This window comes from Ambystoma mexicanum, chromosome 5q (assembly GCF_040938575.1).
Source record: "Ambystoma mexicanum isolate Mex_15411 chromosome 5q, UKY_AmexF1_1, whole genome shotgun sequence".
Taxonomy (NCBI): domain Eukaryota; kingdom Metazoa; phylum Chordata; class Amphibia; order Caudata; family Ambystomatidae; genus Ambystoma; species Ambystoma mexicanum.
This window is the reverse complement of record NC_090933.1, coordinates 1,269,379,446-1,269,406,811: the sequence shown is the minus strand read 5'-3', so window position 1 is coordinate 1,269,406,811 and position 27,366 is coordinate 1,269,379,446. Positions and strand designations below refer to the sequence as shown.

The following is a 27,366-nucleotide window of genomic DNA, read 5'->3' as shown; positions in this document are numbered from 1 at the left end:
GCTTGTGCTCCCTTAACCTTTGTAGTACTTGAGAGACATGACATATATGCTGCTGATATGAAGTGGAGTATATAAGGATATCTGTTATGAATGCACTACGAATTTGTTCCAAAATAACACTGGGAAGAAACAAAAGACCACCTACCTGGGCTGTGTATCAGAAACAGGTATCGGAAGAAGACCTGGTGTTTCTAGGAACTTCGTGTGAACCCTTGAAGAATAGTAGGAATTCCCCTGAGGACTTCTCGAAGGGCCTGCAAGACGCTTGCCCTTCGAGAAACCCTGAGGGAAACCCTTGTGGGGAATAAAACCCTAGAAGAGCTGCTAGTGAACGTTGTCTTCCAGCATAGACCAGGCGAAGAAGTGAGTTGACCTGAAGGCTGGTCTGGTTATTCTTCTGGCAGGTTTAACGCTTTGCTTTCGGAATTGAACTACAGCAAGTGGGTAGAAAATGAACACTGTTAAACCTAATATTCTGCTGGGAAAGAGGGAGTCCTAATTTAAAGGTTCTTAGATCTTACCATGCATTTAACATGAAGAGAACGAAGAGTAGGGAATCTCGTGAGATTTGCAAAAGGTGGAATGGCACTAAGGTTATGGAAAGGGAAACCGGAAGATTAGGGTGGAGATTTCTAATCCTATAAGAGTAGAATAGACAAGGGAATAAGCCTACCCTTTGACTTCCAAGTCTTTGTGAGCCAGCCTGGAAAGATAAGGTTCGTCTGAAAGATTCCAGCAGGGTATAGCTGAAGAGAAGGAATTGACAGTGAGATGCGGAACTCTGATCGCCGAGAGACGACCGAAAGGAAAGATGGGAAACAGATGAGTACCTAGTAGCTCCCTGGAGGGAGGCGTAGAGAAAGGCGTGGGCTGTGCCTCCAAGGCACAGGGTCTATGCGTGCTCAGACGTAGATCGATCGGATCCGATCCCGGAAATGACAATGAAAGGTATAGTTCTGCCCTCTAAGAAAAGAGAGGGGAATAGGAAATAAGGACGTAAGTAAACAAGGACAAAAGGATTGAATTGGAGAGAGAGACCTTCGTGATCCTAACAAGACAAACGTACGAAGCGTATGCCGGCTCCTATGAGAGTAGCAACGCGTCTTCTTTCTGGTGTCGCTGGATTATAAGTGGGGAAACAGGAAGTGATGATGGAAGGTTGAGAGGCTTCCTGGGAATGAACAGCTAGCTCGAACAGCACGCTTGAGATGGGTACCGCTGCGGCGGCCATCTTGGAATCAGCATCAACTAGACAGCGGCGCGGGCTATTTCTTGGTCTAGAAGCGGCGGCCATGTTGGAAGTAGGTCGGAAGGCGAAGTATGTATCTGAAATCATCACAGTATGCCCCCTTTTAGGCCTGCTCCCTCCCGGTTTAGACGGATGTTTGTGGTGAAAATTCTTAACTAGGCGAGGAGCATGGATCGCTGTTTAAGGTTCCCACGTACGATCGGCAGGAGAATACCCCTTCCAATCTACTAGATACTGTAACCGACCCTGGTGATATCTAGAGTCACAGATTTCTTTGACTTCGTATTCTGTTCCAGAGTTGCACATCTCTGGGGGAGGAGGAACCGAGAACACAGGGTGGAAAGTACTTCGATTGTCAGGTTTTAGTTGTGATATATGAAAGACAGGATGAATCCGAGACCAGGAGACAGGGAGTCGGAGTTTATAAGCAGCTGTACCAACCGCCGATAAAACCTGAAAAGGTCCAAAGAATCGAGGAGAAAGTTTTGATGGTACTAGATGTCGAGGGAGAAATCTAGAAGATAGCCATACCCAGTCCCCTTTTTTGATCACCGGTGCTGGAGTTCTGTGTCGATCTGCAAAATATTTTCTTTTGACTTGTGAATTTTGTAACGCAGTCAAGGCTGCACGATGACCGTGACGAATCTGAAGCATTAAGGAGTCCACATCTGGAAATTTGGTTTCGGTTTTCTTCATTATAGGAAATGATGTAGGATTGAATTCATACGTACAGTGAAAGGGAGTTGTGTTTATGGCAGAATGGTATGAGTTATTGTATGTAAATTCGGCCATGGGCAGCAATTCCTTCCAGTTGTCTTGAGCTGCTGATACATAGCTCCGGAGATAGCCTTCCAAAGTTTGGTTTAGTCTCTCAGTCTGGCCATTAGATTGAGGGTGATAACCTGAACTGAGAGCCCGAGAAATTCCGAGATGTGAACAGACAAGCTTCCAATATCGCGAGGTATATTGTGACCCTCTGTCAGAGATGATGGTTTCGGGTAAACCATGTAAGGTGAAGATGTTACTGATAAAGATGCGAGCCATTCGTGCTGCCGATGGTACCCCTACCAGCGGAGTGAAGTGAGCCATCTTGGCTAGTGTATCGAAAGTTACCATTATGGTGGAACAACCCCCTGAAGGAGGAAGGTCAATGATAAAATCTGTTGATATTATCTGCCAGGGGCGAGAGGGTAACGGCATCTTTACCAATTCTCCAAGAGGTGCTTTTCGAGGGACCTTGGTCTGTAAACAGACAGGACAGGATCTAACGTATTCCTTGACATCCTTCCGGACTGTCGGCCACCATGAAAAACGTGAGATCAATTCCAGAGTTGACAGGAATCCACGGTGTCCCGCTGTCTGTGAAGAGTGACATATGTCTAAAACTTCTTTCTGGAGGGGTCGAGTGGGAATGAATGCCTTATTTCCATGGAAATAACAATCATCTTCCTTGGTCAAAGCCATTCTATCTGCACGTGATAGCTGGTTCTTGGTAATGTGTTTGGATTGGATCTTGAGTCGTGACAGAAAATCCGATGTGGTATGTAATCCCGATGCCATCAGAGGAAAGATGGGTTCTGTCTTGAAGAGTTCATTGGGAAGGTGTTCTTTGCGTGAAAGAGCATCAGCTTTCGAATTATCCCGTCCGGGAATGAATGAGAAAGTGATCCTGTATGGTGAAAAGAAATGAGCCCAGCGAGCTTGGCGACTATTACAGGTTTGAGCATATTGGAGAATTCTGAGGTTGTGGTGATCAGTCCTGACTTCAACTGGATGTTTAGCCCCTAAGAGTAAATGACGCCATTCCTCAAACGCTCGCTTGATAGCTAGGAGTTCTTTTTCTAGAACAGTATAATTAAGTTCAGCAGGAGCAAGTGTCTTGGACAAATACGCTACAGGACGTTCTTGGTTAGAGTTGTCTAGTTGAAGTAGGACTGCTCCTAGGGCATACCGTGAAGCATCGGTTTCCACAATGAACCTGCGGGATTGGTCCGGTGTTAAGAGAATAGGGGCTGAGGAAAACAACTCTTTTAGTTTGTTAAATGCCTGGTCTGTGGTCGGGGACCATGTAAACTTTATTCCCTTTTTAAGTAAATTCGTCAAAGGCTGGGTAATCTTGAGAATTCGGGAATAAACCTTCGATAGAAATTTACGAATCCAACAAAGCGTTGAATGTCTTTGCCAGAAGTAGGAGTGGGCCAGTCTTGGACTGCGGAAACCTTTCCAGGGTCCATTGCTATTCATTTGGCCGAAAGGACATACCCTAGGTAGGTAACCTGAGTTTGATGGAAGGAACATTTCTCTATCTTGCAATACAAATGATTTTGTTGCAGCCGCCGTAACACCTCTTCCACATGTTTCTGATGTTCTTTGATAGTGAAAGAGAATATCAAGATATCATCTAGATAAACGACCATATTTTGAAGTAGTAGATCTGAAAAGATGTGATCCATAAACCTCTGGAAAATAGCCGGGGCGTTGGATAGTCCAAAAGGCATCACTCTATATTGAAAATGCCCAAACGGAGTTCTAAATGCCGTTTTTCATTCGTCACCCGGTTTTATTCGGATCAGATGATAAGCTCCCTTGAGATCTAATTTGGTATAAATGTTTGCCCCTTTGACAGCTTCAAGAATGTCGGGTATTAATGGCATTGGGTATTTGTCTGGGACTGTGATCTTATTCAGACCAAGGAAGTCTATACATGGACGAAGTTCAGCCGAGTTTCTCTTAGAAACAAAGAATAGAGAGGCAGCAGCAGGTGAGGTGGATTCAGTGATCAGTTCATTCTTTAGGTGAGTTCTAAGATACTCACGGAGGACCTCTTTTTCGTTATTAGACAAAATATACATTCGACCAAAAGGTAGTGGTTGGTCTGGAACTAGCTCAATAGAACAGTCATCCCTACGGTGAGGGGGTAGTTGAGTGTATTCAGAGATAGAGAATACTTCCTGGTATTTGTGATAGACTTCTGGAAGACCAGAAACATGGTTAAGAGAGGTTATCCACTGATTGTTTAAGGGAGCTGGAGCCGAGTCCACCATCACCCTTTGCTGATCTTTAACACAATGGGCCTCATTAGAACGCAGGCGTTAAGGGTTAACGCCGTCGTTAACCCTTAACGCCTGGTTCCAATTTTAACGGCTGCTTTCAGCAGGCGTTAAAATCCATGGCGCTAAACCGCCTTGGTGCTAATTACGGCACCGTAATTTACGGTGCCGTAATTAGCTCCTTCCCCACTCCCATTATGCCCTATGGGGCAAAAGTGGGAATGGGGAAGGGTAAATGGGAAATGGGGATTTACTGCCCCACTCACCTTGGAATGGGGCGGTAAATCCGCCATCCACCATAGTGTAAACATAGTTTACACCATGGTGCTAAAGTTGGTGTACTTACCGCCTGGGTCGTAATGACCCCAAATGGGTGATGCAGTATTCAGATACCAGAAAGAAAGATCCAGCTGTCCAGTTTATGTACGGGTTGTGTTTCTTTAACCACGGTAACCCTAAAATTACCGGATGATGGGCTGCCCGAATGATATCCAACGTGCAAATTTCTTGATGGGTTGAGATGGTTGATGGGTCCGGAAATCAAAGGGCTACCATCCACACTTTCCACAGGAATGGGTTTTAATTTAGTGGATCTAGGAACACCATGTGAAATGGCCCATTGATCGTCAATGAAATTTCCGGCCGCTCCACTGTCTACTAGTGCCGGTATGTTCTGCAGCAAACGTTCTCCTATGGAGAAGGAAACCATGAGTACCACCATGTGAGAGTTGGTATGGCTAGTGCAGAAGGAGAAGTATGAAGTTTGTGAGGAACCCTGATTAGGCATAGGTTCCCATACTGTGGTTCCCCTTACGGCCGGGCGCTGGCATTTCCCGAACGCCGAGGTGGTGTAATTGGGCACTCCTGTACAGTGTGGTTATTGGCACCGCAGTACATACATAAACCCAAGGTTCTCCTTCGGTTTCTCTCCTCGGGAGTCAAGGGACCTCAAGCCGTTTTACCTAATTGCATCGGTTCATCATTAGACTGTGGGCGAGATGAAGAAGGAGCGAACGTTGTTCGTGTATTCCTTCCCTTTTTTCTCTCTATTACCCTTTCTTTCATACGGTAATCTATTTGCATTACCAATGCAATGAATTCAGTAAGTATTGTGGGACGTGGAACCCGAGATATCTCGTCTTTGAGGTCTTCAGATAAACCCCTTCTAAATAGTGTGACCTGGGCGTCATCTGACCAGGTGGTTTCGCTTGCCATCTGCTTGAATTTTGTTATATAGGCCAATATGTCTAAACTCCCTTGTTTTAGATCTAACAGGTGCTCTTGTGAAGCCACTCGGATCTCTTGTCGGCCAAACATGGTGCGAATGCTATTGCAAAATGCTCTATGAGAGTCTAAAATAGGGTTATTGTTGGTGACTAATGGTGTGGCCCAAGCCAATGCTGGCCCAGTCATTTGTGAGACCATATATCCCACACAATCTCTATCAGTGTGGAAATAAGCTGCTTTAAAAGCAAATTGGATAGTACAGGCATCCAAAAATTCCTTAACCTTATGTGGGTTGCCATCAAACTGCCCTCCAGGTAAGGGTCCTGGAGGAACGTCAGAGCAGTGTGGAATACGAGGGACTGCAGCCTGTTGGGCTGTTTGCTGTTGGACCTGTCTTAAGGAGGCATTCTGCTGTTTCAACTGCTGTACTTCAGTAGTGAGGGATTGAACAGCAGCAATCAGCTGTTGGATTTGCTGCTGTTGCGGATCCATGGTACTTATGTTTCTTGCCCAGAGTACTAGGAACAGAAAATATAAACGGGCGTTGCTAATTGTTATGAATGCACTACGAATTTGTTCCAAAATAACACTGGGAAGAAACAAAAGACCACCTACCTGGGCTGTGTATCAGAAACAGGTATTGGAAGAAGAACTGGTGTTTCTAGGAACTTTGTGTGAACCCTTGAAGAATAGTAGGAATTCCCCTGAGGACTCCTCGAAGGGCCTGCAAGACGCTTGCCCTTCGAGAAACCCTGAGGGAAACCCTTGTGGGGAATAAAACCCTAGAAGAGCTACTAGTGAACGTTGTCTTCCAGCGTAGACCAGGCGAAGAAGTGAGTTGACCTGGTGAAGAAGGCTGGTCTGGTTATTCTTCTGGCAGGTTTAACGCTTTCCTTTCGGAATTGAACTACAGCAAGTGGGTAGAAAATGAACACTGTTAAACCTAATATTCTGCTGGGAAAGACAGAGTCCTAATTTAAAGGTTCTTAGATCTTACCATGCATTTAACATGAAGAGAACGAAGAGGTAGGGAATCTCCGTGAGATTTGCAAAAGGTGGAATGGCACTAAGGTTATGGAAAGGGAAACCGGAACATTAGGGTGGAGATTTCTAATCCTATAAGAGTAGAATAGACAAGGGAATAAGCCTACCCTTTGATTTCCAAGTCTTTGTGAGCCAGCCTGGAAAGATAAGGTTCGTCTGAAAAATTCCAGCAGGGTATCGCTGAAGAGAAGGAATTGACAGTGAGATGCGGAACTCTGATCGTCGAGAGACGACCGAAAGGAAAGATGGGAAACAGATGAGTACCTAGTAGCTCCCTGGAGGGAGGCGTAGAGAAAGGCGTGGGCTGTGCCTCCAAGGCACAGGGTCTATGCGTGCTCAGACGTAGATCGATCAGATCCGATCCCGGAAATGACAATGAAAGGTATAGTTCTGCCTTCTAAGAAAATAGAGAGGAATAGGAAATAAGGACGTAAGTAAACAAGGACAAAAGGATTGAATTGGAGAGAGAGACCTTCGTGATCCTAACAAGACAAACTTACGAATCGTATGCCGGCTCCTATGAGAGTAGCAATGCGTCTTCTTTCTGGTGTCGCTGGATTATAAGTGGGGAAACAGGAAGTGATGATGGAAGGTTGAGAGGCTTCCTGGGAATGAACAGCTAGCCCGAACAGCACGCTTGAGATGGGTACCGCTGCGGCGGCCATCTTGGAATCAGCATCAACTAGACAGCGGCACGGGCTATTTCTTGGTCTAGAAGCGGCGACCATGTTGGAAGTAGGTCGGAAGGCGAAGTATGTATCTGAAATCATCACAGTATGCCCCCTTTTAGGCCTGCTCCCTCCCGGTTTAGACGGATGTTTGTGGTGAAAATTCTTAACTAGGCGAGGAGTATGGATCGCTGTTTCAGGTTCCAACGTACGATCGGCAGGAGAATACCCCTTCCAGTCTACTAGATACTGTAACCGACCCCGGTGATATCTAGAGTCACAGATTTCTTTGACTTCGTATTCTGGTCCGGAGTTGCACATCTCTGGGGGAGGACGAACCGAGACCACAGGGTGGAAAGTACTTCGATTGTCAGGTTTTAGTTGTGATTTATGAAAGACAGGATGAATCCGAGACCAGGAGACAGGGAGTCAGAGTTTATAAGCAGCTGTACCAACCGCCGATAAAACCTGAAAAGGTCCAAAGAATTGAGGAGAAAGTTTTGATGGTATTGGATGTCGAGGGAGAAATCTAGAAGATAGCCATACCCAGTCCCCTTTTTTTGATCACCGGTGCTGGAGTTCTGTGTCGATCTGCAAAATATTTTCTTTTGACTTGTGAATTTTGTAACGCAGTCAAGTCTGCGCGATGACCGTGATGTATCTGAAGCATTAAGGAGTCCACATCTGGAAATTTGGTTTCGGATTTCTTCATTATAGGAAATTATGTAGGATTGAATCCATACAGTGAAAGGGAGTTGTGTTAATGGCAGAATGGTATGAGTTATTGTATGTGAATTTGGCCATTGGCAGCAATTCCTTCCAGTTGTCTTGAGCTGCTGATACATAGCTCCGGAGATAGCCTTCCAAAGTTTGGTTTAGTCTCTCAGTCTGGCCATTAGATTGAGGGTGATAACCTGAACTGAGAGCCCGAGAAATTCCGAGATGTGAACAGACAACCTTCCAATATCGCGAAGTATATTGTGACCCTCTGTCAGAGATGATGGTTTCGGGTAAACCATGTAAGGTGAAGATGTTACTGATAAAGATGCGAGCCATTCGTGCTGCCGATGGTGCCCCTACCAGCGGAGTGAAGTGAGCCATCTTGGTTAGTGTATCGATAGTTACCATTATGGTGGAACAACCCCCTGAAGGAGGAAGGTCAACGATAAAATCTGTTGATATTATCTGCCAGGGGCGAGAGGGTAACGGCATCTTTACCAATTCTCCAAGAGGTGCTTTTCGAGGGACCTTGGTCTGTAAACAGACAGGATAGGATCTAACGTATTCCTTGACATCCTTCCGGACTGTCGGCCACCAGAAAAAACACCCTTTGTAACTTTTTTTGAAATAAAGATTCTGGCCTCTCAGTCTTCACACAGTCAATAATATTCACCCTTAATGTTACTTGAAAAGAATCATTCCCAACCGGGATAGAACTGAAGAGTTTAGTAATAATGGAAATTATAGAGTCACTTCCTCCGCTTTGAAAGTAATGTCAGCACACAGGAACAGACATATGTTAGGTACCTGACTTAATGTAGAAACCATCCGGTACTGAATAGAAGCAACCCCGGATTGAAGCGGACAGGCGGCACATCCGCGAGGATTCGCGGTCTGCCGATTGGCAGCACAACTCAGCAACGAGGCGCGGACAACTGCAGGCGTCTTCCGCGAGGTAACTGCGCAAGGAAACGCGGACAACTGCAGGCGTCTTCTGCGAGGCAACTCCACAAGGAAACGCAGACAACTGCAGGCGTCTTCTGCGAGGTGGAATTGTCTTTGGAGTACCTTCTCATGAACGAAGGTCTGGAAATGGATTGGAAACAGAATGCCTAAGGAAATCAGGCTAGACGCGGTCCGAGCGTAATCCGACCGCCAACGAGTAACAAGGTAACAGCAACAGCTTGGCACTTTGAGGAAAGGACCTAAATACGTGCCGAAGCACATGACTGTGAGGCTCAGAGCGGTCATGTGACCTTAGGAGCCGGAATACAGTGGCGTTTCGTGGGGAGTTTGGAAAACAGACTCCACTTGTTGTAGAACGGTCTTGCTGCCGTTCTAAAGGCATATGGGCACCTGCTACCATATGCAGCAGGTGAGTGAAGCGTAACACTCCCATCTCTCCACAACACCCAAGACACACTGAAATGAAAACCCCTGCATACAACATACAAATGTCAATCCACCACAATCATACTAGCACACAGTGACCGGCTTTTCCAAACTGGCTACCAACGGCACATCAAAGCTCTCTTGCCCTTTTCCCTCTCATCCCCACTAACCCACCCAACCCCTTTTCTTTTCAGATCCGCCTGAGCGTCTGGAGACCCTGGAAAATGGCAGCAGTGTGTGGTACAAGTCCCAATAACATAACATAACATTTGTTTTTCTCAGGTAAACGCTGATTTTTCAGGGGGGTCATGTGTAACCTTGGCCCAGTGCGCCAGGCAGGCGGTGGCCATGATCATACGTGTCAACATCCCACTTACACAATTTTTAGGCTTTGGACTCGCACTGGATATACACATGGCAGCATGCCCCATTCCCAATCGAGAAATGGCCGTCCCATCCTTGTTTTTATCCTGCATTCTGGGACTTGTAGAGCTGGATTTCCCCATCATTAAACTAGGACTACAAGTCTCAGAATGCGAAGAAGAAAATAGAGCTACAGAAGGGAAAGGTCCCGGGGAAATATTGGGGCCATGGGATTTCCTGTAGGGAGGGGGCACCGGGACATTGCAGTCTATCTAGAGTTGCCACCACCCATAGGAGCCTACACAGTCCGCTTTGGGCCACTCTAACCTTGAGGGCCTCGGAGGGGCACATTTGGGATGCACAGCCCCGATGATCCTTTGACGACCACGACTGCTGAGGTAAAAAGTGGGTCAACCATGCAGGAAAAACAGGGGCTGGGGGTTGCTGTTGCACGGCTGCCTGAGATGGCTGCCGCCTGAGAGGCTCCAGCCAAGGCCTTTCTATCCCGATCGATATCCTGTACCTTCGCGGCCCGCTCTCGCACGGGCGATCGCCAGATGATTGCAGAAATGGTGGGGCACCCGCTGCTCTGGGTTTTGTGGGCGTGTTGAGTGCCACGGACGGGCGGGGGTGCCGGGTGCGGCCTTGCTGGAGGTGTTAAACTGCGGGCGGGAGAGGGATGGTCCTCGCCGCTTCTTCCTCTTCCTTGCTGCCCGCGGCTGTGGAGCCTGGGGCTGCACCAGATTGCTGGAATTGCGGCCGGACCTGTTTGGAGTGTCCTTCTGGTATTCTGCGCCGGGCTGGCCGGCGCCATGTTAAGGCTGTCTGGGACTTCGCTGGCTCGGGATCGGCCCCGGCCTTCTGGACTCTGGTTGGCCGATCCTCCTTGTGCTGCACTGCCCCTGTTGCCTCCAGAAGCTCGTTGCCTGCTCGCCGCTGTATCCGGAGACTGGGAGGGACTCACCTGCAGGTCGTGGTGGAAAGTGGCACTAAGGGCCCTCGGCGGGTCCTCAGCTCCTCCCTGGATAAGGTGCGGCGAGTGTAGCTGCCGGCCAGCCGCCATCGACCCCTTGGATCTGCTCAGTGGTCGCTGCTGGTGTTGGGTGTGTGGCTCACTTTGCGGCGGGCCAATGCTCAACCCACTTTGAAGACTGGTTGATATCATCTGGACCTGCATACTGGCTGGAGCTACTTGGACACCCGGGGTTGAGGTGGTGAGGCGCGCCCCATCGTGTCCCTCTGGCTAGCGGGGGGCCCATTTCCTGCTGGTTCCCCCCTCCTTTTTATTTATTTATTTTTTTCCTTTGCTGGGGTGCGCTTCTAATCACTTTCCAGTCGCCTGGTCCTGCCCCTATGGAGGGGGCCTGACCCTGGGAGGACATTCACTGTTTCAGAAAAATGTTTGTTCCCCTGGACATTGTTCTGTACGCCCCCTGGGTCGGATCCTCCTAGGAGGGCGCCCTCCTGCTAACATCACCCCAGTTGGCTGTGCTCTCCCAACTCCAGACTGATATGAACGTGGAAGCTGCTCTAACTGGAACTGGGCTTGTGAGCCCCTGGAACCATCTCTCTCTGGCAGATCAGCACTCGACTCGCTACTGGCACACCTGGCTCGTCTTGCGGGGGACACAGTATATAAGACCCTGATTGCCTGGGCTGCGCGGGACGGTACTGCGGGCTCCTGTCTCGTGGGACCCTGAGGGGCCTATTCTGCATTAGACAACTGCGCAGATCGTGGGGAATTAAACCTCATCTGCGCTCCCGACCTGCTGCTGGCTCTGTGTCTCCCAGTCCCCACCCATCCCATTATGGGAAATCACAAGTAGCAGGCCAAAATGGAGCAATTTGCCCGCGCCAACCAACCTTCAAGGCCGCCATCTACCTCCTCAAGCCAACCCCCATCCCAAATTGATGTTGCGACCCTGAACCAAACTTTGCTTGCTTTGAAGAGCAGTACTGACAGCCTGGGTGCAAAAATAGACTCCTTAACCCATAAGGTGGACACCTCGACCATACGGATCGATAAGCTGTGCGGGCGCATGGCTGAAGCGGAGCAGCGCATAGGGGAGGGCGAAGACAAACTTTCCACATTGCAGCGTGAGGTGGCGGACCTGCAAGAGGCTATTAAAACAATCACGGCCAAGAACGAGGACTTAGAGGGGCGTTCCAGACGGAACAACATACGCATGCTCAGAGTACCGGAATCCACAGCAATTGGCAATATTGAGAAGTTCACGGAAACACTCCTTACTGAAATCCTGGACCATCCCCCACTCACATCGACGTTCATGGTAGAGCGAGCGCACCGCTCCCTTGCGGCGAGGCCTCCCCCGGCGCCCCGGAACGTCCGATCATAGCTAGAATTTTCAATTATCGAGATTGTGATATCATTTTCAGCTCTGCGAGGGAGAAGGGTGAATTGCGATGGGGCTCATCCGTGATCCGACTGTTCCCGGACTTCAGCCCTGCGGTCCAAGATCAGCGCAAAACGTTTCAAGCTATTAAAACTGTCCTCAGACGAAAAGGGATCAAATATACAATGCTCTACCCAGCTACGCTTCGTGTTCAACATAACGGGTCTGTGGTTTTCTTCACCTCCCCTGAGGCCGCTGAGCGCTTTGCCTCAGTCCTCCCGGACTCTGTGTGCCGTCTGGGACGCTCTCCTTCTCACTCCAGCGGTGCCGATTAGACAAGTCGCAATGGCGATCGCCGACCCGCGAGGTCGGGTCCTAGAGACATCTCCTAATGACTGAGACCTTTGGAGTGCGCTGGCCGCCTACAGCGCTCCACCATTACCTGCAGGCACTGCGGTTTGATTGTTAAGTATGGGGTTTACTTGGGATCGGGGTGGGATAGGGTTGCCGGTAGGTTCTGGTTTCTGGCATGGGAGGATGTGGGGGTTGGGAGAGCCAGGGCTCTGGCTGGGTTGTTCTTCGTTCTGGGTTACCTCAGCGCTCAATCGGTCTTTTGACCACCCATGCAGACAAAACGGGTCAGTAATTGTTGCATGTACAATACTCAGCATCACAATGTCCCTCCGGCTGATATGCTCACACATATGATGGGCAGGGGGCAGGCAACAGACACTTTCGGTTCTCTCTTGGAATACAAGGGGATTTGCCAATTCTAAGAAGTCCTGCTTGATTGCGAATTTCTGCAGGAACCATGGGGTTAACGTACTTTGCATTCAAGAAACCCACCTTCATAAGGGGGCCCCCCTTCCTAGGCTTGCTGGGTGGGGTATCCATAGGTATGAATCATCCTACACATCCCATTCCAGAAGGGTGGCCATTTACATCCACGGCTCCTTGCAAGTTAGGTTACACAAGCAATTTACTGATGATGAGGGTAGATTTGTGATTCTGGCAGGAGAGCTACATGGTATTAAGATGCTGCTCATCAATGTGTACGCGGCAAACACTGACTCCCCGCAGTTCTTCCATCAGTGTGTGGCGCACATTCATAAATTTCCGGGTTTCAAGATTGTGTGGTCTGGTGATTTTAACTTGGCCCTCACGCTGGAATTGGATGGATCAGCGACTAGTCAAACTTCCCTCCCTCTGGTGGCTAAAGCTTGGCCGCCATCTCCCAGTATCATGCCCTGTATGATACGTGGAGATCCCTGCATCCTGACATCAGAGAGTATACATTCTTCTCGGGGGTACATGGTAGCTGTTCAAGAATTGATTATGTTATGGTCACTCCCCAGCTCCTTAAGAACACTGTCGTGGCTTCTATCTTCCCTCGTACCCTTTCTGATCATTCTCCTGTTCTGGTGTGCATCACTGTCCTCACGGATCCCCCAGGTCATCACAGGTGGCGATTCAGGGCCCGCTCCCTGGAAGACGTGGGCTTCCAGTCGGAGATAGGGCAAGCTATCCAAACGTTCTTTCAATTTAATGCAGATTCTGTCCCAGATCAGAGTACAGTTTGGGAAGCATTTAAAGTCTACCTGCGAGGTTGTTGTATTTCTAGGGAGGGTGGGGTGCTTAAGGCCGTCAGAAGATCTATGCATGTCCTCGAAGGCAAGATCAGGGAAAAGGAGAACCTGTAGGGCGAAGCTGACAGCCCTGAGCTCCGTCGTAAATTGCTGGCCCTCAGGGAGGAATTACTCTGACTGGTCACCAGTGAGGAGAGATACATAGGGCATCCTATCCAAGCACAAAGATATGGTGAAGGGGATCGTCCGAGCAAAACCCTGGCATCGGAAGGAGCATCAATCTACCGTTGTGTCCGAGGTTGTGGGGCGTGATGGAACCTTGATTAAAGACCTGCAGAGAATTAACACGGAATTCCGTGAATATTAGAGTCAATTACACACGTCGCGCCCACACTTGGGGCATGATGTGTTGACCCAATATCTGGACGAGGTGGCACTGGGCTGGCTGGATCCGGAGCAGGGCGCTCTGCTCAATGATCCTATCACAGAGGAGGAAATCCGCAAGGCTATAAATTCTCTTCCGAATGGTAAGGCTCCTGGGCCGGACGGAATAACAGCGGAATTATATAAGGCGTACGCGGTCCTGGTGCTTCCCCATTTACTCAGTATGTACGACAGTGCCTTTTCAAGCGGTTCGCTCCCGGAATCCACAAGATCAGCCCTGGTGACAGTGCTTCTTAAGCCCGGGCGTGACCCCCGACAACTGTCCTCGTATCGACCATTGTCCCTTATCAACACTGACAATAAAATCCTTGCAAAAATACTCACTGACCGTATCCTTCCCCACATGCCAGCTTTGGTCCTTCCAGACCAAGCTGGTTTTATCCCTAGCCGCTCCACTGAGTTTAATCTGAGTCGCTTATTCACCTTAATGCACAATGTTAACCCAGAGGTCCCAATTGCCATAGCGGCGCTTGAGGCGGAGAAGGCCTTCGATTCTATCGAATGGTCCTTCCTTTTCGAAGTGCTCCGCCAATCTGGGTTCGGATTGACGTTCATAGAGTGGGTTAAAATACTATACACCGCCCCCAAGGCAGCAGTATGTACTAACGGTATTGTCTCGGAACACATCTACACAGCGCGGGGTATCCGCCAGGGGTGCCCCTTTTCACCTGTCCTATTCACTCTCGCAATGGAGCCATTGGCATGTCACATCCGGGAACAACACGCGCACAGGGGCGTGGTGGTGCGCACGCACCGAGTTGTGATATCCTTGTACGCTGACGACATCCTTTTGTATGTTAAACACCCTCAGCAAAATTTACAAGGATATCACCCTGACTCAAGAGGTGGTCAGGTTTGGTGAGCTGTCTGGTTTTAGAATCAATTGGACCAAATCAGTGGTCCTCCCCCTGACACCCTCAGTGCGACAAGTTGATGTGGGGGAAGGTTTTCATTGGTGCCCACATGGGATACGTTACCTAGGGGTGAGGGTCTCCACCATGACAGCCGCCCTATATAGGGAAAACTACATACAAACCCTAGAGGAACTGGAGCAGAGGGTTGTGTCTTGGATACTACTTCCTGTGTCTCAGGCGGCCCGTATTGCATTGTCTAAGATGGTCATCCTTCCTAAACTATTATATATTTTTAACAACGTTCCACTTTGGCCTCCGATATGCTTTTGGGCTCGTGTCAGGAAAATGATGACGAGATTAGTCTGGGCTGGTAAACAACCTAGGGTGGCATACGAAACTCTCGGCCGGCCGTATGATCAGGGTGGCTTGGAATGCCCCGATATGTTCTTATATTATCTTTCGCCACAGGCACAATATATCTCTGGCTGGAGTTCTCCGGGCCCTGAGATTCCACATAACCACCTTGCGTCGGCAATCATTTCTCCTAACGCACTCATGGGGTTGTTGTGGGGTAACAGGGATCCCATTCCGAAGGGGGAGATTCAACCGCTAGCTGTGACATATAAAGCCTGGGATAGGATCTGTCAGCTGCTTGAATCCACTTCCCGATACCAGCCCTCTTTCCAGATGTACAATATAGTTGGGATCCCACTCACACATGAAAAATCCTTCAAGGAACTTTTTCTACGACTGGGGGTGCAGGCCCTGTGTGATCTAGTCCATAATGACCAGATGGTGTCCTGGGAGGAACTTAAATCCAGAGGAGTGCATAATTCAGTGTCTCTACTCTATTACTACAGGCTTCGAAGCACACTTAAGGGTATATGGCTGGAATTCCCCCGAGCTCCCTCTCCTCATCCGGCCTTGAGCTTTATCATACAACCACAGGCATCTGGTAAGCTTGTTTCCACTATTTACAAGTCGATCAAGGCTGGGACTGCATGTGGTAATCGCAGGCACGAGCGCATATGGCAGTCAGCCCTGGGAGTGCCTTTGAGTGAGAATCAATGGAAGGCAATTGGCATGCAAACCCGATATATATCCTTAAATTGCCGGTATAGGTTGGTTCAGTTCAAATGTATTCATCAGGCCTATTACTCGCCCGCCGCCCTTGGCAGGTTCTTCCCTGGGAGATCTTCTGCATGTAAGAGATGTGGCAACACAGACGCAAACTTTTTCCATGTCGCTTGGTCTTTCCCTTGTATTAGGCTCTTTTGGTCCAGCATTCATTCGTCAATGAATGTAATGCTTCCTTCGCCACAAACGTATTCTCCCGAACTTTGGTTGCTGGCACTGATAGAAGGTGGCACTCGCTCAGAGAAGAAACTCTTACGTATGGCATCTGTGCTGGCTAGGTACCTAGTAGCGAGACATTGGGGGAGATCTAACCCGCCCACTGTTACTAAATGGCTGGAAATGATGAACACATCGGAGCGAAGAAAGACTAGGTACGCTTCCACATTACCGGCCTCCAGCCGCCCTCTTGATTTCTGGCATCCTCTGAGACAGTATATGGCGGATATGTCCTCGACGGCACAATCCCCTCCCCCCTCCCTGGACCACGCTTAACAGTACAAGCCTGTGGCCGGCTGGCCTCCCATCCCGGAGCCTGGGGGGAGGGGGGACAGAGGGATCATTTCCTTTTCCTGTTGTAAAGTGCTAACTACTTGGAACTGTTTATTTGATGGCCCTGCCTATCAGCCCAAACTATTGGCTTTGTCAATGCTTCTTTTCCTTGCATTTGTTTGCATACAGTTTGCTTTTCCTCTTAAACAGTCATTCATGGGGCAGAAAATCCCAGCCTGGATAAGCCCTGATCCAGACACTGGAGTACTTCTTTCTATGTCTGTGTATTTAAGGTGACACTGACGCTTGGGGGCCAGAATCACGCTGGCGTTCACGTGCCCTGTCGCCTTTCTCCGGATTCAGCCAAGCGGCACAGTTAATAGGTTCAGAGTCACATACCTCGCGAGACTAGGCCACATTCCTCTGGTTATCCATTCCCTGCTTTCCCTTCTTTAAAGTCTGCGCTTTTTGCATTACTTTGTGTTCGAGTTCCCCACGACACCGGGGAGGCCCTCAAGACCAGCACAAGTAAGAAACTGTGTTAATTGTTCAGTAACTCGTTTTTCACAAGTATAATTTGGCGTGCAGATCTGCGTGGAGTTGGGAACCCGTCTTTGATGAATATATTGAATTATGTTTACATATGAAAACTGAAACTACAAGTGACATGGGCATACATATACCTTTAACATTTTAACATACATGCCAACATTTTGCAACACCTGGAACGGAGATTTTGTCACGGAAAGTAGGAGATTTAATTTTTCCCATTTGGTTGCATTTTGTTAAGAAAATCGGGTGCCCCCCCCCACCCGCCTAAATTGGGAGGGTAGGCATGCCAGCATGGGGCCGCTGGGCAACTATGCTGATGGTGTCCTTGCTCTTTACAGCATGACAGTATTACACCAAGTAATTAGCGTCGCTGCTAACACCAGAGCACATCAAGGCCTCCCTCAGTGTTGTGGCTCTGTTTGTTATGAATGAAAGTGTGTGCCGTTTTTTTTAAATGAATCACCTGGGGCTTTTTGCAAGTAGAGCTTCCCATGAGTGAATTTGTGGCCATACAACCTAAACTTGCTATGATTTATGTGACTGTTTTATACCACTCACAGCTGCCATTTGCATGGTCTCTGGGCTCTGTAGGATCTGAAAGAAAAGTGGGTTGGAAGAATGACCTAGTACATTTATGGCTAAACCAGTAAATCAGGGAATATTTAGGCCTTCCTACCCACTGGTAATAGGAATAGTATACTATCTGAAAGGAAGTTTTATAAGCAAAAGTCACTCGAATATCACTGGTGTCAGACTCAGAGGCTGACTGGTGGGGCACCTTGGCCAGCAGACACTGTGCGGTGGAGCTGCACGGAGCAAGAAGGACGCCCATGGTGGGCACCAACATCCGAGTCTGTAGAAGGGACTGGCAGACTGCAGTCCCTAGCGTGGAGATCAGTGAGTAGAGGCATGGAGGAGTGGGGCTGTGGACTCCAGCATAAAAGCCGGGATACCATCAGCAAAGCCCTCTGCAGGGCTACAAAAGTGGAGGGCAATGATCTGGGAGCACCAGGCGTGCCCGGACTGGGGGACAACCGAGGGGACACAGCGGCGGTGGTCTGTGCGTGGAATGAGTGGAGCGTCACTGCAACGACAACGGCTCCCTGTGGGGGAAGAGAGGCCTGGGTGTGGGCCGAGTGGAGCGGGAAGACCTGCATAATTAGTGGTGTGTCAGGAGGCTGAGGCTCTGGGGTGGGAATGGGATTGGTGAATACCTTGCCAGGGAAGGGGTCCCCCCCACCCCTGGAAGCATGGTGAAAGAGAGATGCAAGAAAGGATCGCAACAGAGCAGGATCGAACAATTTGTGGTCTGCAACCCCGCCACAACACAGCCTCCCACGGGTGGCGCTGCCAGGGGAGAGAACCTGGCCCTGGACCCGGCCATCTCACTAAGTGACATTATCAGGGCCATTTCTGAGTCCCGGTCCTCAGCGGAAGAGAAAATAGGATGGGCTGGCCTCGGAGGTCTCCTTCCTGCGGCAGGACATCCGCAAGCTGTCCTCAAGGGTAGGTGAGGCGGAGCAGCGGATATCCGACATAGAGGACACCGTAAAGAAGATGGAAAAAACTATTGACTGTGGTATCCCAGAAACTCAAGGTTCTAGAAAGCAGAGCAGAGGATAGCGAGGGGATATCGAGGTGAAACAACATCCGTATCCTGGGATTGCCAGAGAAGGTGGAGGGACCTAGCATGGAGCTCATTTTAGAGCAGTGGCTAGCGGAACTAATGGCACCAAAGAAACTCTCCAATTTTTTTTTTTCAGTAGAGAGGGCCCATCGGGTGCCCACGAGCAGTCCGGTCCCGGGAGCTCATCCATGTACAGTCATCGCAAGAAAGCTGTACTTTAGGGATAGGGTCCCAATTCTACAGATGGCAATGGGCACGGCAATCCTTTGATTCTATTAAAAAAAGGAAACTACTCTCCAATGGAATCCAATATACCCTCTTTTCACCCTCACAGCTGAAAATATACCACGGTTTGAAGGCACTCTTTTTTAACGCACCACAGGAGGCGTGGGAGTGGTATGAAACTAATATCCAGCCAGCAAACGCCCCAACACAACGGAAGGAGAGGCAGGGGTCAGAGACGGAGACGTTGCCTGGGTTTCCCCCACTATTTACACAGGAATTGATGCCCCTGGAAGAAGGTGACTGGACCCCAGACCAAAAGGGGAGGACGGATGAGCTATGGCTGGCAGGTGGTGCCGGGCACTGGTGCAGTTGGGAAATGTTCAAATGCACATGATGTAACAACTTTAATGAGTAGGCCTTCACACCATGGGAGGTCTGGGACAGGCCCAGTTGGTTGTTGCTGTATAAGCGGATGCTCTGCTCATGGTTGGGTTATTTGGCGCATGCAGGTTTCGCACGGGCCATTGGCGACAGGTGTTTAAGTAGGGGGAGAAGTGCAGGGAGGGGGGAGTTGGGGATGTTTCCTATGTGGTTGTCTGGTGTTCTTGGGTTATGCTTGATTCATACTGCTTGGCTGGGGCCGGGGGAGTATTGGCAAGAATGAGGGGGGTTTTCCCCTGGGTCCTCCAAGGAGTAGGGGGCTTCCCAGGGCACAGGATCAGACACATGGCTAGCACAGGATAAGGGGGTCACTTTTTTAACGTGGAATGGTAACGAGCTGTGTTCCAGCATAAACCGGAGGCTAGTCCTCCAGTTCCTGAATAGGAACTCGCTAAGCTTTGCCCTGCTCTCCAGAGACACATTTGGCAGGGGTGCACTGTAGGTTCTTTGCAAGATCTAATGATAGGACTGCCTTTCAGGTGGGTTTTGCCAGAGGGTCACGAGGCGCTATGATACTAATACATAAGCAGATGCCATTCTCTCTCATTGAGGCACGGTCGGAACCAAGGGAGAGGTTTGTGCTTTTCTGAGGGGAACTGTGGGAGGGGGCATTTGGGGTATGGTGGCAGTGTATGCACTTCCTCCTTTAATGCAGGAGTTGCTTAGTGATCTTCAGAAACTAACACTGCAGGCGCAGGTTGATGTGTGGGTCCTGGGTGGAGACTTTAATGATGTCATGAATACAGAGCCGGATAGGTCCCGGGTGGGTAGCAGGAATCCAGAGGCGACCACCAAATTGGGGGCATTTGCCACAGCTATGGGGTGGATGGATGTTTGGAGAGGGTTGCACACAGGAAGAAAGGGGCTTTTCGTTTCTCTACGGTGCTCACTCCTCCATGTCCAGGTTGGATTCTTTTTTCATTCCACAAGAGGACAGCCATAGATTACTGTCCGCCATGTTCTTTGCTAGGGGAATCTCAGATCTCTCACCACTGCACATTGTGCTAAAGAGTGGGTGTGTAGCGCCGCCACCCCCATGGAGGCTACATTAATACTACTTGGCTTTCCCTGAATTAGCAAAGGCTCTATCGCAAAATGCGCAGGAATACTTCACAATTAATGAGGTCTCTGTGGACAGCCGGTTATCGTTTGGGAGAGTTTTAAGATGGTTCATCAGGGGTAAGCAATCTCCCGGGTGGTGGCATGGCACAAACAAAATGCATTAGCGGTGAGGGAGTCAGAAGGGGTAGTGGAGGAAGCGGAGGCTGAATTCGCTGACTCAGGAACGGGAGCGACACTGTGGCGGCTGCAGACAGCACAGGAAACGCTTAAGAATTTAGCATTAGATACGGCTAAACAGGTGCACTGGTATAGAAGGAGCCAGATCTGTGAAGTGGGGGAAATGGCGGGGAAGCTGCTGGCGTTCCTGGAAAAAAAGGGAACAGGGTGATAACCACATGTAAATGGTACAGTCTGACATGGGGAGGAGCTCACTGAGGCAGGGGAGATTGCACAGGCGTTTGCGACATACTATAAGGTCTTATACAGGGCTACCAGGGGTTCAGCCTGGGTGGATAGACCAAGGGTGCTAGACCCGACAGTCTTGGCGCACTGTCGGTGCAGCAGAGAGTGGTCCTGGAAGATGACATAACTAAGGAGGAGATAGAGGCGGCTCTGTCCCAGCTCCAGTCTGGAAGTCCCCGGGACCGAATGGCTTTCCAGTAGAGGTGTGGAAGTTGGGGGAAGTGGTGGTGGGACCGCTACACAGGTTATTCCAGCAAAGCAAGCAAGATGGTATACTGCCTGAGAATTAAAGAGTAGCACGCATAGTGGGCCTTCCTAAACCGGGAAAACCGCCAGAAAAGTGTGCCTCACTCATAAATGCCCACGCGCCCTACACCAGACTATATGCCAGCTACTGCCCACCACTCTCTATGCCAGACCAAGCCACGTCGATAACCCGGCAAGACATAGCTCTGCCACAGCCTATCCTATTCTAACAGCATTAGCCCTGTATTGTTTATGGTCTAGCCTACCTGATTGTTACTGTTGATTAACCTATTTGCACCAGTATTAATCCCACACCCAACATCTCTCTGACCATGCATGACTGCATAGACATGTATAACAATGCTTACGGATTCTGAAAACATTTAGCTGGATTTGCATTAGCACCTGACCTAGTATTGCCACCTTATTGCACAAATGCAACCTTGCAGAACTCGCCCGCCAGCGCCTCCATCGCAGTGCCCTACACTCCGCCCTACCCTTCTCTCTATCACAATCATCACTCTGGCCCTCTGGACTATCAGAAGTATGTCCCTCACTCACATAGAACTCTCACCATCACCAGCCCATAGCCAAACCACCTCTACCCTCCAACAGAACACCCAACCTAGCTTACACACCAGCAAACCTGAAGGCCACACCCTCATCCCCCATAGGCTTCTCAGGCTCAGAGCACGCACCAAGCTGCACATCACTCACCGTAGCATCCCAGCCACTACCTACTTCAGAAACCTCAGGATCAGCTCTCACACTTCCACACAGCCTACGCACACTCTTCATGCCAGCCAACAGTTTTCCAACACATCCAAATCCCCACACTCAGCTCTAATCTGGACCATCCACCTAAACACCCAGCCATCATTCCCCTTGGCCTTAACTCTAGCACGCACTTCCACCAACCACCCCCATCGCCCTATATCAAACTTAAATGCGCACTCATCAACGCCCGCTCCCGCTCAGCACATGCACTGGAGATCAACGACCTCATCATCTCCAATAATCTTGACATACTAGTCATCACCGAAACTTGGCTCCATGAGGCATCGGGCCCCTCTGTCTCCCTTGCTCTCCCTCAAGGTTATACTATCCTAAAACAGGACAGAAAGACATCCAAAGGTGGATGCGTAGCCCTCATTTCCAAGGACACCCTCTCCATTAGACTCTGCAACTCACAGTTGGATAACAACACTGATCTCATTGCCAAACTGACACTCTCCCCCAACTGTACCATCAACATTGTAATCACTTACAGGCCACCAGGCTCACCACCAGACTTTCAAAAGCACCCCCTCCAGACCATAGGGAATAACCTAAAAAACTCAACCAAAACCATTGTGCTCGGTGACTTCAACCTAGGCCTGCATGACCCAAAGGACAAGGCAGCCGCCTCACTAGCCAAAGAACTCTCAAACATGGGGTTTGACCACAAAATCAATTCTCCTACTCATTGCAAAAGGCTGATCCATTGACTTGATCATAGAACACAACTGCTCCACATCCATTACTAATATCTCAGCCCTCCCATGGACAGACCACCACTGTATTCTCTTCTTTATTCCAACCACTCCTACTCGCAAGCGGCTCTCATATACTCCACCCACCAAAGTCAGAAGTTCTAAAAAACGAACTAAAATTAACCTAGCACCTCTCCTTGATATCCCTGAACTTAAACCTCCATTTATGAACAACCCCACCTTTCTGGCCAATAACTATGCCCATGCCCTTACCCAAGCCATTGAGTGCATATTTCCCCTAGAAGACAAAAAAGAAAAAAAATCAATGCGCTGTAACTCATGGTTCACGGAAGAACTATCTATGTTACGCACTAATAAACTCCGAGCTCTAGCCAATTGGCAATCCTCGCCTAAGCAATCCACTCTAAAGGAATGCAAAGATATCTCATCCTCATATAAAAAAGCCATATTCCTAGCTAAATCTGAATCATTCAACCCGAGAATTACCAAAGCCAACTCCAAAACAAAAGAATATTCTCAATCTTCAAAGACCTCATCACCCCCACCACGAGCCCTGACGAAATCACCAAGGACGAAGCCTGGTGCTCAGGCATCCAGGCCGCACTAATCAACAAAGTTAAGATGCTCCAAGAAAAAATACTAACACAGCACAAAGCCCTGCCAAACAGGATAGCCCACCCCGCCCTCCCCTCACATTCATCTCACTCAAAATACCTCTCTTCGTCTTTAGGGACATCACTGAGTTGGAAGTCACGGACCTCCTTAAACACATAAAACCCTCCACATGCATAGGCAACATCTGTCCCCCGACCATCGTCAAAGAATGCGCAGACTCCCTGATCCCTATCATCACAGCATTCATCAATGCTTCATTCTCCTCTGGACTTGTTCCACAAAGACTAAATGAAGCTTGGGTTCGCCCGCTCATTAAAAAAAACACCCTTGACCTCGCATGCCCCAACAACTACCACCCCATCACTACCATCCCATTTCTCATAAAAATCCTTGACAAAGCCGCCCACAACCAAATCCAACACTACCTGGAATCCAACGCCATTTTAGGCAGAAAACAATCAGGCTTCCACAAGGACCATGGCACAGAAACCACCCTCCTAGATCTTAAGAACCAAATCACCAAAATAATGGATAATGGCAAACCCACCCTACTGCTCCTCCTTGATCTCTCTGCAGCGTTTGATCTGGTCGACCATGACATCCTCACTTCCCATCTATTAAACGCAGCCCACTTTTCAAATTAAGCCACCTCCTGGATAACCTCCTTCCTTCAAGGAAGGGCCATGAAAGTGTACTCTGACCAGGCCAACGCAGCCCCCACCACCATCGACTGTGGAGTCCCACAAGGCTCTTGCTCCGCACCTACACTCTACAACCTCTTCACCAAACCACTTTTCGACATGTTGGACACGCTCGGTATAACATACACGAATTATGCCGACGATACTCAAGTCCTCCTTCCCCTCTCTGGTGAATACAACCAAGATGCAGAAGCTCTCCTTCAGATATATGCCACTATTCAAGCCTGGATGGCTATCAATGGTCTCTGCTTAAATGGGATAAAACCGAGATCATCATCCTAGGCCCCAAGGAAATCTTATCCAGACTTAACCAAAAATACACTCACTTCTCCATTGACAACACCAACATACCAGTTTCCACAGCAGTTAAGACCCTTGGAGTCTACATAGACTCCACACTATCTGACAGGTCAGCGCCATCTCATCTGCCTTGGCCCTCACCACCAAACTTGTATACGCTATTAAACCCTTTCTTATCACCCAAAACTGTCTCTCCATCGCCAGAGCTACAATAGGAGCCAGACTTGACTATTGCAATGCCCTTCTTGCAGGCACCTCCACTTAAAACATCAACAGGCTCCAAACAGTACAAAATAATGTGCTCCACGCAGCCCTAGACATCCCTAAAAACGACCACATAACTCAGGCCAGACGGGACGCCCATTGGCTCCCAGTCGAGGAAAGGATCGACTTCAAAATCCTCACCCTTACACATGAATGTATTAATCTTTCAGCACCGTCATACCTATCAGAAACAATAACTAAGAACATCTCTGCCCACCCTAAAAGAACCCAGCACGATAACCAACTGTGATATTGTATGTAAATATGTGCTGTATAAAGCGCTTTGGATTAAGGCGCTATATAAACAACACATCAGTATCATTATAAAAAGAGCTTACACAGGTGGCATAGGCTTCCCCTACTTAGCGCCCAAACTCTGGAATGCTTTACCTAACGCGATCAGAGCAGAACCCTCACTATATTACTTTTGCAAGTCCCTTAAAACCACGTTGTTCACTTAGCCTCACACAACACTGGCATCCAGCCTTCCACATCTGTAAACTCTAGCCACACCGCAAGCACAATTTATTTGTTAACTCTAAGATGAAACTAAATGCAAACTCTATGTAACGACTAAGTTTAAATCCAAGTTGTAACTAAATGCAAATTCTGTATAAATACTATGCTTTCCTCCCTCTGTAACCAGCAAGAATATCTGTAACAGCGCCACGATGACCTCGGGCTGATGGGCGCTTTAAAAATATGAATAAATAAATAAATGGGGAAGCAAAGGTGTTAGCGAGGATCCTGGCCAACCGCCTATTAAGGGCTATAGGACACCTGGTGCACCTGCACCAATGTGAGTTTTTACCATCTAAATCCATCCGCATGAATACCAGGGGTTCAGTGGTCTCAAAGTTAAATGGCAATCGTGTACCGACCTCGCCAGCCATACACGATTACCCGCACCTGCCGCTCTGCTACCCGCCGTCCTAGCCCCCGCAACTCCTGTTCTATCCGCCGACCCCTGGCAGTTTGCCAGGCCGGCGGGTGCCTCGCCTCACTGCAGAGTCTCAGGGGGAAAATGGTGGCCGCCACTCCGGGACCTATTGGGCGCAAGCTGCAGTTTGTTCGATCACCCTCTTCTCGACCACAGAGCTTGTCGGAAACCCACCAGGTTGGTGCCGGTGCCTTCCTGAGCGCAGTTGTCACGTCTATATTCGCTGGCCAGCAACTTTAAGCAGTATTCTATTGGCCTCCAGGAGCACTGAAGTTCTACGACTTCATCTGCTGCTGCTCCACAGCACACCCACCTATCCCCCCAGCAGCAACCAGGGGGGAAACAGTGGGAATCAGATCACCCAGTCTCAGGCAGGGTGGGGAGTGGTGGGTCTGCAGATCTTGGTGTTGGGGAGGAGACATTCCTTGAAGAGGAGGGTTTCAAGCTCCTTCCTGAACTGTAAAAGCGAGGGCGTAAGTCTGATGTGGATGGGACAGGGAGAAGGTTCCAGAGTCTTGGGGCGTAGGCAGAGAAGGCCTGTCTTCTGGTTCCTTCCTTCCTGCAATGGCGAACTTCAAGTCTGTACATGCCCTTCCATCTGGTGGATTGTAGGCCTTGAGAGATGCTGAGTTTCTCTGTGAGGTAACTTGGGGTCTTCAGGGTGACAGCTTTGTAGATGATACAGCATGATTTAAAGATATTACAGACTTGCAACAGGAGCCAGTACAGTCCGATGATGGACGGGATGTGGTTGAATTTGCAGAGTCCTTTGATAAGTCAGGCTGCAGGATACAGGGCACATGTCAGGGGTGCCAGGGTAGTTGTAGGAAGGCCTTTCAGAAAGACATTGACACCATCCAGGTGGGAGAGGACCAAGGCTTGGACAACAGTTCTTTTCTGGGATAAAGGACTTAATTTTCCACAGGTAAGAAAGTTAGCGCTAAGCTGTCATGTTTTCCTTGCTATGTGCTGTTTGAAGGAAATGGGTCTGTTGATGTCCACCTAAGGGTTTTAGCACAGGTAGTGAGCTGGAGTGTGAATCCCTCGAGGTGCATAGCAGAGAGCCAGGTCTGGATGTCAGGGGGTTCGGTGTTGTTGTTGAGGAGTAGGAATTCAGTCTTGGAGGGGTTGAGCTTTAGTTAAGCACTGGACAACCGTGACTGGATCAATGAGAGGCAGGCCTTGAGCCTGTGGATGTCTTCAATGGAGGATATCTTGAAGTAGAGCTGCATGTCACCGCTTTTTTGTGAATGTTGTGTGGAGCGAGGAGGATTCCACGTGGTTCCGTGTAAAGACGGAACATGATGGGTGAGAGGACGATTCCTTGCGGGACTCCACAGATGACTGTCAGAGTTGGTGATCTGGAGGAATGTATTTGTAAAAATTGCTGGCAATTATCAAGGTACGATTTGAACCAGCTGAGAACAATCTCACTGACCCCTATTGTTAGGGAGAATGTTCATTTTAGTGTTTAATTCCTCTCACCTTAGAGACCCCCAGCTCTTTTGCTGGACTTTGGGACTTTTTACGTTTAATACTATGGGCCTCATTACGAGAAGCGTGGTAAAACGGGGTCATTACCGGCATGGAGGAACTAACGGATCCGTGCTCGTATGACGCCGCTAATAGCGGGTGATTATGAGTGCGCGAGCATGCGCGAACCTCCATGCCGGTAATGGCCATACTGCCATGGCGCTAAAGGCCCTCCAACCCCCCGATAGTGCCATCACGGAACCCGCTGATACCGCCTCTGCCTAGGAGGCACCCCTTAATACCGACCCGGTAATAACATCATGCTAATACTGGGCTCGTAATACCGGACCCAGGAGTAACGTCATTGTGTCGGAACGGGAAATGCACT

General features: G+C 49.1%; 1 protein-coding gene across 4 annotated transcripts in view; it reads left to right on the top strand.

The window, feature by feature from the left end:
• The window catches only part of OPLAH (5-oxoprolinase, ATP-hydrolysing), a 664,980-nt gene that overhangs the window by 37,203 nt on the left and 600,411 nt on the right, over positions 1-27,366 (top strand). The window contains exon 1 of one of the 4 annotated variants that reach the window (XM_069621802.1): positions 17,019-17,105. The exons of 2 other annotated variants lie outside the window; for them this stretch is intronic. The gene's annotated coding sequence lies outside the window, so the exon portion shown is untranslated. Of the gene's footprint in view, positions 1-17,018; positions 17,106-27,366 lie in introns of those variants that run through there. One more of the 4 variants, XM_069621804.1, reaches the window with a different exon arrangement.